A 15,260-nucleotide genomic window follows, 5' to 3' on the forward strand; every position below is an offset into this window, starting at 1 on the left:
TTTTCAATATATCCCAAAGCTGCATTTATTAAACATGGCTTAAACATGTATAGAGCTGTGTTTTATTCAATGCGGCTTAAACATGTCTGGAGCTGCGTTTATTAAACGCAGCATAAACATAATGCCAAAGCTGCATTTAATTAATCATGGCTTAAACAGGGGAAGAGCTGCATTTTATCAAATGCGGCCAAGGTTTGTTATAAAACACACCAAAAAAAAAAAAAAAAAAAAACCCTGAATTGTAAAAAACCCTAAATTCACAAAAACTCTTAACTCATTCTCAACCTAGCTCTCAATCCCTAATCTCGCTGCTGTGCTTTATGCCACGCAACTTGACGCCTCCATGCTCTGACCCATTTCCCTTTCCATTCCCTCTCCCATCCAACACACTCCCCACTTCGAAATCGCCTTCTCCCCTCCTTCCCTCACTTCCACCCTCTTTGATTTCCTTTCCACCCAAATCTCCAAATCCCCTTCCTCCCATCCAAATTTGGGTGACATTCCATACATCAAATGCCAGGTTTGTGAAAAGCTCGCAGCACAGTTGTACCACCAGGTTCAGAAGAAGCAAGCTAAGATTGATCCCAAGAAGGTAACTTTATTGTATTTTTTTTCATCTAGGTTGCTAAATTCTAAGAATTTTGTATGTGGGTTTTTGTTTATTGCATTGAATTTGATTTAGTGGTTTTGGTGTGTTGTTGTGTATTTGGGAGGTTGGATCTCAAAGTATCAAATAATTGAGATAACGGAGAATGTTTTTAATCTGAAGAAAGCTGAAGCGGATTGGATTTTACTAATAGATATAGTGGAACAAGGGAATAAGTTAAGAATTATTTATTATCTGGGTTTTTTTTTTAGACCAGTTTGATGAATTGGGTATTTGAAAGTTTGTGATTCCAGCCTCAATTGTACCACTTGGGTGCGTTCAATGTTCTTCCTCGATCTGCTTGATCTATGTAACTATGCTTATTGTTTAGTTTGTCTTATTGTGCTAGGTAATCAGTCTTAACTTCAATTTTATTCTTTTATTGAAATTACAAAACAACTTATGTTCAAGCTTTAGGGGATGATATTTTGAATTTTCTGTTGGTCAAGGATGATTGATGCAGTGAAGCTCTCCTTGTCATTTTATGTGTCTAGGTGGTCCTAATATATGATAAATAAATGAAAAGGTTAAATACATGTTAGTTTGCATTTTGTGGTTTTAGGTAGGGAACTGTTGAATCATGCTTGGTATCCTTAGAAACAGGTTTACTGTTACTCTGATCTCATCAGGGGAAAATTATTTTAGGATAGAATGTGCTATTCTACTTCTCAAGTTGCATTAAATTTTCATTTCATTGCTGTCTATTAGTAAATTAATGGTTAAAATCATTTTTGTCCTTGTAATTTGGTCCAAGTTCAATTTTCTTACCTCAAATTTAGAGAGTTGAGATTTACTTAGTCCCTGAAAATTGTAAAAGGTATTAATTTTGGAGCACTATTTATTTCACACAAAATCTTGACTTCAAGTCATGTTTTCTCTTGTATTTTTTGTGTGTACTATGTGTGTGATAGTGTGAGTGTGATAGTATTTTCCTTTAATTTCAACTAACAGTCAGTTTGAAATTAAATAAATTGCATATGTAGCAGATAGTGTTGACATGGCACATTGAAAAGCTAATATGGCCTAGAATAAATTTTTAAGCTTATGCACACCAACTAGCATATATATTGGTCCTCTTTGTTTGGATAATGTTTAATGGATTAAAACTTTGAAATTTATGCTCGCCTGTATTGGAACACTTATTCCTTTCTATAAAACTTGTAATAATGCATAATTAGTTCTTGTTTGCATGACCAGGCAGGAATTTTGCCATGCTATAATCCAATTATTGGATTTTAGATATCTTTCTTTTTTGAATTCCAGATTTCCTCATATCTCTAAATTTCTAGTTTACACAATGTCTCCATGCTGGTGTCATGTTCTTTTATTTCACTTCATGCTTTGAATTCCCTTCACCCTACATTTATGTTGATTCTTTTCGTATTCTTGTCTAAAAGGTGGACCCTGGGCATATGGGCATTCTATAATCTTTTTTATGTTTCCATTGAGTTTCTCCCGATTATCGTGTCACAGGTTATTTGAGAATTTGTGACCAGTTGTTCTCAAGCTCCCTTACTTGTGTTCAAACACTTACTGCGAACCTTTACTATTCGTAAGGTATAATACTGATCATTCATCTTCTGCATATAATTTTACAAATTTATTTTCTCTAAATGATTATGTCATCCTATTCTTCTTTGGTGTTTGCATTGAACGTAATTAGGCATCTGTGTGTACCCTTTTTAAATCTTCAGGTGCTCAAGATTGCATTTGGCTTGCTTTTCACATTATTTTAATTGTGTTTTGGGTAGAAGCATATTTAAGATTGATTACACTAGAAACCAGAAGGAGACTGAGATATTCTTTATTAAGGTCTAGAGTACCCAAGCACCTTAAGCTTCTGTGAGAATAACAGTGTACACAAATGGGGTGGCAGGGTCATGTGTGTAAGTTAAAACTTCAACTATCTTCATTGGAAACTATAAAAACCTAAGATTAATATTCAAAGAAAATGTGCAATAAATAGTGCTCTCTCTCTCTCTCTCTCTCTCTCTCTCTCTCTCTCTCTCTCTCTCTCTCTCTCTCTCTCTCTCTCTCTCTCTCTCTCCACAGCACATTCAATATTAGTTCCATTTTTCACTGGCAGCTCTATATTGAAACATATATTGAAGTATGGGTGATTGGCACTAAACATATTTAACCTGATTAAAGCTTTAACTTACAATTTTTTTTTTTTTGGTTTTTGTATTTTCTTCTCATAAGTTTTCATATAAATAGCATGAACAAGCATAACACTGTGGAGGTCAGATATGAGAAGTTTTTCAGCCCTTAATAGTGTACAATGTGAGTGTCTCATGAAAATTCTGAAGATACATTCAAGATGCCTAATTGTTTGCTATGCCGACTTAGCCACTTAGGGCTTTTGAATGCAGAATTAGTCACTTAGCTCTTAGGCGATGTGAATGGGAGAATAGGACTTTTAATTTATATCAGACATACGGATTCTATTCCATACAGTGAGAATACTTCATGATGTGTATGTCATGATAGGACCTTGCTCATGCTGGACATTTTTTTTTCTTTGGAAAGAAAAGGGGAAGGGGGAGGGGAGACTATTTATTGTGCTGTACAGCTATTGCTGATCACAGGTACTTAAGTTATGGTTCTGGTCAGCACTATAGCAGTTATTTAGGGGTATTGTTTTTGCTAGTAGAGCTAGGGTTTTTGAGGATGTTTGACTTTCTATTTATTTTTCTTTTAGCTAATGTATATGGTTAGGATTAGATTTAGTTAAGGGCTGTGATTTGAAGTTACTAGGGTTTTAGGAATCAGTCCTCTTATACATAGACTTTTATAACAGCTTTGTAAGACAAGAGGCAGTCCCTATTGTACTTCTTAGCTCCTGCAAAATAAGGGAAATGAGCAAATAATGGTAATTTCTAGAATTGTTGGATTCCTTTAAGTTGAATAAAAAGAACCTCTGCTGAATGTGATTTCAACCATATAAGTTGCCACCTATACTATAATGTAGGAAAGCTATCAAAATCAACCTGAATTTGGTTCTGAGAAACCTTTTGATGATTTAGGAAAAAAGAAAGAGAAACAAGAGGAAGATTGAAAGGGTTGGCTTTCAACTCCTTTGATTCCCATGATTTGAAAAAAAAAGTTTATATTTGTAAAATTTGTGCACATTCAGACCCTGTCTAGTTGCTATTGATGTTGTTTTCACCTTTATAACTAAGTCTTGTATCCTCGTGTTAAGATCTTCAATGTCTCACTGGCCTAGGAATTGAGTTCTGATGTGGATCAAATGTAGTGCAGCTTTGAGCAATTTTTCTCTAGTTTCAATTTTTTTTTTTTAGACATTCATTTATGAACTTTTTATTCCTAATTATCCTAGGACATGTGGAAACTTTGATCTTTGATGTTTTAAAGGTTGAGTGGTCTGTGGCTGTTGCATCACTGCCATCTTCCATCACCACCAACAAGGTGAGTCATATAGATTTTGTTCTTTGCATTATCAAGTATTGCAAATCTTTTTAATGCTAGCCTCATGCCATATGATGTGCCAAAATTATGCATCAATTTATTTTTTTGATATCTCTATAAAAGCAGTACACATTTTAATGGCCATAAATCCATGAGCTTTCTATTTTATCCTTGAAGGCTTGAATTTATCTGTTGGTTCCTTGATTACTATCTCAAATTAGTCAAAACTTATCATACATTTTTGCTATTAGTTTAACCTTGGAATTAAACTAATAGCAAAAATCCATGGCTTTTTAGCTTTAGGATGGGAAGTCCATATTGATGCCACACCCTCGTGGTAAGTTGATGCCATCTCAAATTGTGCATAGCCTTTGTATGGCTTTCACTTTTGCTATTGAGCTTATGGGAATACCGCATAAAGATGACATTTGAGCTTATGGGTTGCCTAAGCCGATGTAATTAGTCCTTAATTGCTATGATATTTGTTATATGATATCATTTTGAGATGACGTGCCTAGTGTTAGTTGCATTCTTCTTGGCAAGATGAAATTATTTGTCTAAAGATTGTTGTATTTTCGGGGTTTCAGCCTAGTTCTTGTACAGCACAAACTAGAGTAAAACTATAGGATTTTGACATTATTGATATAAACCATCAATTTGGCATATTTTTAGCGTAACTTATCAAAAAATAAATAAATAAATAAAGCTTTTGAGTGTAATTTGTCCTGAAACCCACAACCTCGTTCTTCTCTACTATTATTTTTATTTTTTCTCGAATTTTCCTCCTCGAATAGTAACCTGCCTAGCTGATTATTCTAATTCTTTTTTTTTTCCCCTTTAGGATATACGTTCAGTACCAATTCCCATATTGCTACATCCTCATATTCTTACCTCAATCATGCACAAAAAAAAAAAAAAAAAAGAGTATGATATATTATATTTGTGGTAATATATTAGTTAAATAATGTAGTTGCTAAAGTGAATAGAGTAATAATTAGGTTAAAGTATGATATAATAATTAGGTTTGGATCTCTCTCTCTCTCTCTCTCTCTCTCTCTCTCTCTCTATATATATATATATATATATATATGAAATTTGATCACCAATAACATCACCTCGGAGAAAAGGGGGAAAAACTTATTGTTTGTTTCTTCTCAGATTTTGTTTTGAAGGAAAATAATATAGAATCAGTTTAAAAGCCCCATCACTTTGTTAAATTAATTTTTATAGCCAATTTCATTTACAAAAGTTCGTGCTTCATTAAAGCTTGATGGTTTTATTTTGATCGAGACATTCTGATTTCAATTAAGTAGGGACTCAGTTTGCAAAGTAAGATTTATGCACAATGTAGACATATGGTTTGTGTGTTTGCAACTGCAAAGATATAATTTTTCCTCATTTTATTTTACAAGAAAATTTAACAAAACTAATGGAAAAATACATAGGTATGTATATATACATCAGTTTATCATACACTTGCAGTGTCATTGTATATTTATATAATTGTAAGTGATTATCCCTAAAAAAAGTTGATAGTCATGATGTCAATTTAATTAACATGAACCCTTTTGGTTTTACTAAGTAAAATGATATTAGTACTATTTCAATCAAAACCTTTGTACGTACAAACAATCTCTATCCATATTCTGTACTATATTTGACACTAGTCTCTTATTTTGTCAACACAACCTACATAGAGATCTAACACAATTTTAAAACTTACTTTTTTCTTTTGTTTAAAGTGGACACAAGCACAACACAATGCAGCCCCATATCAGAAGCCAAATCACCGTCTTTAGAACAAAATTTTTGTACAACTCCACCATATAATATAATTTATATATCTAAAGAACTTGATTTTGTCTTTTAATTAAGACCCCTAGGACGGTAGGACCTGCCCTTTAGTCATGGACCCTATTAAAGCCTTTAATCGAAAGCAAACATATATGCATGATCAATGTGGGGCTGGCCACTAACCAGTCACGATCAATGTATACAAACGAATTGAAGTCCTGTGCACATTCTAGGAAAATTATTAGTTATTACCACCAACAACATCGATCCCAAAGGTTAAATGAAGTGGGCCTAAGTCTTAAACGTTGTAAATTACCCAAAATATTCATAAAAAAAAAAATTAAAAAAAAAGCAATTTTTAATATGTTATTTTGGAAGTTGATTTCATAATAACTTTTAAATTATTGTGAAAATATTATGGATATAATATTTTTCTTTAAAAGGCAACCAAATTTGAAGACGTTTTGTAAAATTCAAGACTCTCTCTCTCTCTCTAAATAGAAACTGAATTTCATTGATTTTGAAGGAATACAATACAACTAACTGCTACTCCTACCCTTTATATACAATCTGATACAAAACAGAAAAATAACTAACTCCCTGTTTTGGAGGGAAAGTTTGTTACAATCAAAATCACCTAAGTGTTACACGTGTCCAGCAATTACTTGATTCTAGTCCATGTGACATCATCCCTTGAATTGAATGAATGATTTGATCAAAATGTGGTATAGATCAAAATGAATTGAATGAATGATCAGTTTTTGTTATAACTGCATCTTGAGTCTTCCCTTGATACTGCAGTGCACTCTGAGCTGCACTAGATTGCAGCTTCTCTTGTTGTGGTGCACTTTGCACTACACTTGATGTTGATGGCAGCTTCTCTTGATGATTTGTGCTTGCTTCCTGCTTAGCACCTTATTGCTGCAGGGAGCATGTACTAGGCCTAGCATTGTTCCTTTGACTTTCAACACGTTTATACATGATTTGGCAATGCCTTAATTTCCTGTATTTTATTTATTTAAAAATATTTTTTAAAACACCCTTCCCTTAGCTCCCCTTACTACGTTTTATATAATATACAAAAATGTGAATGTCTATGATATCTATACTATTGTCTCAGCAAAAAAAAAAAAAAAAAAAAAAAAAAAAAAAATTTATATCTATACTATTGTATACTTTCCATCCTAATCAAGAATTTTTTTTTTTGAAACCTACGTGAGATCATCCACTGTTATGTTAAAATAAAAAATAAAATAAAAACCTAATTATTACTCGAAGCTCAAACAGTACCCTAGAGCGGCTAAAGTTAAATAATGTAGTTGCTAAAGTATGATATAATATATTGTGTTTGTTACTGTTGTTTTTGTAGTCATCCTATGCTTGGACTTTGGTCTAGGATTACTATAGTAGTATCTATAGTAAATACTGTACCGTGGTAGTCATATGGATATAGTATGTTGTTGTGGCCTTGTTTTAGACCTTGTTAGTTTCTTGCTTTAAGCAGCAAATGTGGTCAATATAGTGACATCAAGTCGAGACCTATAGCTGCGTTTTTTATCCCCCTATAGCTGCGTTTTTTCACAACCCATAAGCTAAGACCTATAGCTTCGCTTTTGTTAAAAACGCGACTATAGACCCGCTTTGGGCTGCATTTAAAACGCAATTATAAGTTGGACCTATAGCTGCATTTTAAACGCAGCCCAAAGCAGGTCTATAACCGTGTTTTTTGCAAAAACACAACTATAGGTCTCAGCTTATGGGTTGTGGAAAAACGCAGCTATAGGGGGTATAAAATGCAGCTATAGGGTTATTTGTAGCCACGTTTATAAAAATGCAGTTATAGATTCCCGCAGGGGGCTATTGTCACGCAGGATAGGCCATGTTTGAAAACACGGCTCATAACCTATAGCTACGTTTTTAAGGTCTATAGCTGCGTTTTGCAAACGCGGCTATAGACCTCATTTTTTGTAGTGAATGACATAATCACATGAGTTCATGAAGCTTTAATTACAAATATTATGGTGTTTTGAGTTCACTCTTTCACCTTATATGATTGAAAATGATTTAAAATTAAATATGACGACATTATCTTCAAAAAATTTAAATGTGACCTTTCAAATTATTGGTGGTAGGGAAATAAAAGGAATAGGAAGAAATAATTAAGATGCTTGAAACTAGAAGGGAGGGCAATTATGATGACAGTTCACTTCAACAAATAATTAAGAAGGTTGAGACAAGCCTGTTAGAGAATATATAGGAAGAAATTTGGTGGAAGCAAAGATGAATGGTGTAGTTGCTTCAAGAAGTAAAGTGCATAGGAGGTGCCACTGGGCCTTGTAGCCTAGTGGCACCTGGTTCCATTGTGTACCTTTAGCTCGGGAGTTCTATCCCTCGCATTTACCCAGCAAAAAAAAAAGTGCATAGGAGGCATTTTTTGACTAAACCCTTTTTGTTACTTGTTAGTTATAGATTGTCGTTTTTCTTAATAAAAATAACACTGAGGTGCTCATGGAATACCTCATCGAATAGTTGCATTGAAAAAAAGTTAAAAGTACTATTCGAATTCCCATAACCGAAAGAGATAAGTAATGTATGATGCATATGGCTTCCGTTGCATCTTATTTGTATAGGGTTAAGGTATACTTTATGAATTTTATTATGTATTATATGGATATAAAACACCGTGCGTGCTCCATAAGTTTGGGATTACTCTTAACAACATCAACATCAGCATCAGCATTAACTGAGCATTAGTGAAAAAATATTATTTTAAAATATTAAAAAATTACTTTATTTATTTTAACACACTACTTTACAATAAACTCGATCTACATTACATTTTTTTATTTAAATATTATTTCTTTATTTATTTTAATTCTTATTTTATTCTTAACAGAAGAGAGAGAAAGTTTGCATAGCTTCTAATGATATAGAAAATCGTCATATGAACTCCTTGTCAATACAGATGGGCGACATCAAGTCAGTAGCCGTGAAATCCTACAAAAAGGAATAAGTAGACTTGGAGTACACCGATGTGATGTATGCCAAGGAGCCTCTGACAAGCTAGTTAGTAAGATCAAAACTCAATTGTATAGAGAAATTTCCATTTAGCTAGAGAGTTGTTGTGCATATGTTGCTTACCTTTACCCTAATTGTTTATACCTTTTTATAGGTCTCTGCCCTTTAGGATGGGAGTAAATGCCTCTTTATGATTATGGATCTGTTAGTAATGAATGCTAGAGTGTTATAGAATTCAATGATCTTTTGCTCGTTGGTCCTTTGGTTACGTTTTTGCTTGTCTGGCATGTTAACTATTACTCATGTCATTTATGGGGAACTCATTCAATGTTCGCTGTGGTTGTCCATTACATGGACGATGCTGGTTTTTCTCTTCTTCAGTTATTACATAAACGAGGATGATTTTTCTCTTCTTCAGTTTCCAATTGTCATAAAAGAGAGAGAAAGTTTAAATAAAAAATATACAAATATTAATAAAGCATCTCATTGCACACTTTTGTTATAACAACATCACTATAACAAATGCCAATTTTCATTTAACAAATATTGTGAAGGTGATTTTTTGTATTTGGTGTGCTAAATGCTAAAGTTACTTTAGTATTTAATACACCTGATACTAGTGCTCTAAATGGTGTGTTAAGAATAGATAAAGAAACTTTTTAAAGTGTTAAAATAACAATTTTTTTAATATAGCCGATGCTAATGCTCTTATGTGAGTGAGTTATTATTAAAACATCTCATTTTTAAATTAGCTAATTTACAAATTAGCTGATCTAACTTTGTTCAACAATTTAATTGAAAATACCACCTCATACTTTAGTTTTCATGTTATAGAGAAATATCTCTTTAGCTAATTTAAAAATTAGATGTTTTAACTTTGTTCAACTATTTAATTTTTCAACTTTTGATTTATTTATTTCATTCCTATAACTTTTACATATTCAATATGATCCTTCTGTCTAATTTCATCACATTGTACTGTAAGGGATCTTCTTTATTTATTTTATTCCTATAACTTTTACATATTCAATATAATATATCCTTTGTCGGGGGCGGTTTTTACACGTAGCCACGTGTCTTCTGCTGAAGGGATGATTTTGCTAGACCTGAATTTGTTTTGGGAAGTTCAATCCAAAACTCGACATTGGGCCACATAGACCAATGGTTTTCGGTGCATTTTTAAGCCTACAAAATGGATAAAGCCCAAAATCTAAGAATCATGATAACGGTTAAAATAAATAAATAATATGTTTAGCATAATAGCTTTGATTAAATGATGAGTTGAATATCATTATTATACATATTAAGTGATGTCCAATATTAGAGAATAATTAGTTAAATGTCATATGTCCAGTAATGGGATGAGTCCAATAGTCCATATCCAATAGTGGTAAATTCAGTTAACATATTACGGTATGTCCAGCAATTAAGTATGTTCAAATAATGTATGTCAAATAGTTTATGTCTAGCCATGGTTCATGTGCAAGTAATATATGTCTAGCAGTGGTTTTTGTCCGAATAATATATGTCCAGTGGTGGTTCATGTCCAAATAATGTATGTCCAGTAGCGAGATGGGTTCAATTTGTCAATATTTTTACATTCATTAGTGAAATATTAGTGAATCCATGTTTGTTAAAAATTAAGAAATTCTTAGAGTAACTTGCATTTAGCAGTATAGTGATAATGAGTTAACATATACTTAATAATGTGATATCAAAGATAGAGAAACCTCGACTTATCTTAGTATGGTTTGTGGTTCCAACTATAGCATCGCTTTATATGATTTGTGGCTCCAGTTGTATAGCGCCAGTGAACTGATAACATTCCAGTGGCATAATAACATAAGTCTAGTGGTACAATGATAATGAAGTAAAATATATTCAATAATTGTGGTTTATGGCTTAATAAAATACATTGAAGTAAAATGTATTGGTTTGTGGCTCAATAATTGAAGTAAAATACATTTCAACAGCATAATAAAATGAGTCTAGCGGTATAGTATGATATTATAAGTCCTTTCATGGTGACTTCATGATTGAAAGGGAAAAATGGGTGCAACTGGTGGGAGAGAGAATATGTCCAACTGTGTGCATAGGTTGGTTAAGTTTATGCCTTTTATCATGCACTTAAATGATTTTCCTCATGTAATGCTCTTTTAGTTTTTAATCAAATATAAGTGATATTGCCTTCCATGAGAAGGACTTTTAGTATTATAAGTTTTTGCCTTTCATAAGATGGAGTTTTTAGCATTATAATTATATGCCTTCCATGAGAAGGGCTTTGTAACATGTTCTTGGAAGAGTGTTTGATATCTTTTTAAATGTATGGAGATGGTAAGAAATATATATATATATATATATATATATATGTTTTGTAAGATATGGTGTTTGTAATATGTATGAGATATATATATATATATATATATATATATACTTTGTTGAATATGGATATTGTATAGAGATACTTTGTGAGATATGAAGTTTGTTGAAGCTATATGAGAAGTATGTTTGAATATTTTGTGAGGAGTGTGTTTGTAAAATATATGGAAGTGTGAGAGATATTGAGACTAAATATAGTAAATACATGAGATTATAGTTGCTTCTGGAGTGGCTTTTGTTTTATGATAATGGGTTACGTTTCCTTCTAAGAGAAGAGATTTTGTAAGAGAAATGGAGAAGGATATGTTTAGGGATATGGGCAGCAAGATGATGATATTTCAAAATGTAGAGAATGAGAGAATGAGCATTAGATGGGTAGTAGTGGTGTTCGAGTGTTATGTCATGGGTTATGTTGTTTTCTAAGAAAAGAGATTTTGTAAGAGAAATGGAGAAAGAAATGGAAATGTGTTTATGGGCAAAAAAATATAGGCATTTTATGAATATGGAGAGAAAGGGAATAAGCATAAGATGGTTAGTGGTGGTGTGTTGTGTTGCGTGGTTGTTTACTAAGAGATTCTTGTAAGAAAATGAGGAGTATGGAGATGTGTTTATGGATAGCAAAATGATGAAATTTCATAATATTGAGGATGAGAGAGTAAGTATTTGATGGGGTAATGGTATGGTGAATTGTGTGTTGCTTGGTCCTCTTTATATAGAGCCAAGTATTTAACTAAATTTGAATTAGTTGAAGGGAAAATCAGCAAATAGGGAAAGGTTTTTAGCAAAATGAGTGATTTCCTTAGTGGGTTTTTGGATTTTAGCTAAAAGAAGAAAGTTTGAATCTTTAATGCTGCTGGAGTTGTTGTTACAGTTGTTAGTCATTGCTGTATAACAGCTGAAACAGCTATCAGCTGTACAGCAGTAGCTGCTGCAACAATTGACACTGCTAGATGATGTCACCTGAATGATAGCTTCCGCTGGAGGAAAGATTCAGCATTAAATTCATGGGTTTGGCTGAAAATGATAAGATAACTTTTATGGGATCCTCCTATTTCTGGTATTGCAGCTGAAGGTTAAATATTTGGCTTAAAATGGTGAGATTTCTTTTATGTGATCCTTACTTCTTTTGGTATAGCAGGTAGTTGCTGGGATTGGGCATTAATGGGTTGATGATGTCACTATGGATATGTCAACTGCCTAAGCTATTACTAGAGGTGTTGCAACTCCTGCTGGAGGTGTTGCAGCTTTTGTTGAAGTTAAGGCAACTGCTGCTGGAGTTAAGACAGCTTCTGCTAGAGCTGTTACTAATACTTTTTGACTAAGTTTTTTCTTTTGAAAAATTATATGTTTAGTCTACGGTTTTATTACATTATAATTTTGGTAAGTAATAAATTCGTTGGTTGATGTTTGATGAAGGTTTAGAGATGTAACTATGGTCTCTTTGTATTATGACCAAAGTTTGGAGAGTAAGGAGAGCATTTAATGTTGGATGAGATATTATATAGAGATAACTAATAGAATTTAGGCATGTGTTTGGTATTGATTTAAATAATATAATTAGATTATATAATGAACATTAAGTTTTAGGTAAAGAGCAATAGGGAGTTTTATCATTTTAAGTGTTATGTGATATGAGAGGCTTACGAGATGTTACCTATTGCACACTAACCCATCAGAGTTAAGGGAATTGGGGAAGACATGTCAAGCAACATGTTTTCTTTATCAACTTTGAACTACTGGAGCTTTACTGAACATACTTCTTGACCCTCCAAACCACAACTTCCAAAGTTCCCCCGATGAGACTCATGAGCTTGGATCATGAGTTGAAAATGAGATGATGTGCCATGAGCTTGAACCGTGGGCTTTGATGAGATAAAATCGCCATGGGTATTGGACCATAGGCTTTGGCGTCGTTTTTGGTAATTATGGGCTCTTTTGGGTTTTGAAATAGATTTACCCAAAATCTATGATAATATTGATATGGTGCAGGTTGCTAATGAAATAAAGCTATATGGCGTGAAAATTTTGTCCTCAACATCCTTCTTTCTAATTTCATCATATTGTACCGTTAGGGATTTTGAAAATGACATCAATTGATATTTTTCGGATTCTTAAATAAATAAAATGAAAAACTATTTAAATAGGAATAAATTTTTTTTTTCTATCTCACTCTTCCTCCCCTTCCATCCAAACTGGCCATTTGGCCGTTAGGTTAACTATCTGTGTGTTTGGGTGTTGAAGCTATAGCAAAGACAAGTATTAGCATTTGACCCAAAAAAAAACTTTGAAATGAATTCAAGACAAAGCACAAGAAATCACATCATGCTGATCCTTTATTATCATTTTCTAGTAAGCTAGCACTTGTAGATGACCCATCTTTGCTTAATGCCTTTTCAGCTGCATTCTTTAGCTCTTCCATTTTGTTCCAAAACAATTTCCCTTCTTCTCCTTCAATTAGGCCTCTCGCATAGTTTGCAATGTCTTTATGTCCCACCAAGCCCTTATCATTCACTTTGACCCTAAATGCAACCTTCAAATCATCAGCTAGCAATGTAGCGTTCATCCTTTGCTCCGCATAGAAAGGCCATGCAATCAATGGCACGCCATTGACAATGCTCTCTAGGATTGAGTTCCACCCACAATGACTCAAGAACCCCCCCCCCCCCCGGTTGAACCATGGCTCAAGACACGTATTTAAGGAGCCCAAGAGGGCACAACTAGCCCTACACCTTTGGTCCTCTCCAAGAACCCCTTGGGAAGAAAATCAAAGGGGTCCTCGATGCTTTAAATGCTAAAGAAACTGGCATTGGGTGCTATTTCATGTGGGCTCCTAACAACCCAAAGAAATCTTTGCCCACTCATTTCAAGTCCCAAGGCCAATTCATTTAGTTGCTCATGTGAAAGAGTCCCACCACTACCAAATGAAATATATAACATAGACCCATTTGGTTGTTTATCTAACCACCTCAAACACTCAGACTCATTAACCCCACGATCTGAACAAGACTAGACTAGTGGTCTAACAGGGTAAACTAATGGCTTAACTTGTCCAACTTCATTCAAAGCTTTAAAAGCACCAGGCTCTAAATCCATGAAGCTATTAACCATAATTCCAATGGCAAGATGGACTTGTTTGACATTGAATAGCATCCTTTTGTAGGCCACATTCTTTCTATCTTGCATTGGGTTAGGTAAATCACTCCCCTGGATTGGCATACACCCAGGTAATTTCACTGGTTCAGGCAAGTCTCTGTACTCACAAGAAAACCTTTCATCAATAGTATGTAAAAGCCTAACAACAATGACATCGCATTTACAGTGAAAAAAATGTAAGACGAAACACCGAATTCTTCAGCTACATCAAGAGCATCGAAACCAAATACATCAACTTCGAAGGCCATTAGCCGAGTTGAGTCAGCTAAGACCTTGATTGAGTCTCGTAGAGCAGGGAAGGACCATGTGAGACTAAGTGCAATCCGAGTCTCAATTTTAACATCCTTGGAGAGGTCATCAAAGTTCACAAGAGGAAGAAAGATGGAGGATATGGAATCAGGAAGGGATTCAAGGACAACTTTTTAAGGTTTCATGGATGACTCATCATCGGTTGTAATGATGAAGGTGACAAAGAAATCGTGGTGGAGGACAAGTTGCTTAGCGAGCTCAACAAGTGGGATTAGGTGACCCATCCCTGGATTGGGCACAATTGCTAAGTGGTTGTGGGGTGAACTCTGTTGAGTGTGTTCCATGCTAAATTGTAGATAGAGCTCAGCTGTAACCTATTGGCTCTGAAACTGTGATCATTTGATGTGAGGAAGCGAAGGTGAAGGCCACAAGGACGGACCCAGGTGGAGGCCTAAGGGGACCTGGGCCTAAAAAAAAAAAAAAATTAGTAGGAAAAATTTTCAAAAAAAAAAAAAAAAAAAAGACTTGGGCCCCCTTAGTTTTGTGAACCATAGCTGGTCAGCACAGTCAAAAGCCCATGTAAATCTCAAAA

General features: G+C 34.0%; 1 long non-coding RNA gene and 1 pseudogene across 3 annotated transcripts; one reads left to right on the forward strand and one right to left on the reverse strand.

Annotated features, from left to right (window-relative positions):
* Positions 1-249: 249 nt before the first annotated feature.
* Positions 250-12,754, forward strand: LOC115978073. 3 transcript variants are annotated; one of them, XR_004088633.1, is made up of 5 exons: positions 250-592; positions 2,120-2,203; positions 4,022-4,075; positions 8,835-8,939; positions 12,405-12,754. It is a non-coding gene; the product is annotated as an uncharacterized LOC115978073 (long non-coding RNA). The 3 variants fall into 3 exon arrangements; XR_004088634.1 differs by lacking the exon at positions 12,405-12,754 and having other exon boundaries at positions 3,987-4,075; positions 8,835-9,126; XR_004088632.1 differs by lacking the exon at positions 12,405-12,754 and having other exon boundaries at positions 8,835-9,126.
* Positions 12,755-13,586: 832 nt separating this feature from the next.
* LOC115963001 lies at positions 13,587-15,012 on the reverse strand (annotated as a pseudogene).
* Between the last annotated feature and the right edge of the window lie 248 nt (positions 15,013-15,260).

This window comes from Quercus lobata, chromosome 2 (genome assembly GCF_001633185.2).
Source record: "Quercus lobata isolate SW786 chromosome 2, ValleyOak3.0 Primary Assembly, whole genome shotgun sequence".
Taxonomy (NCBI): Eukaryota; Viridiplantae; Streptophyta; class Magnoliopsida; order Fagales; family Fagaceae; genus Quercus; species Quercus lobata.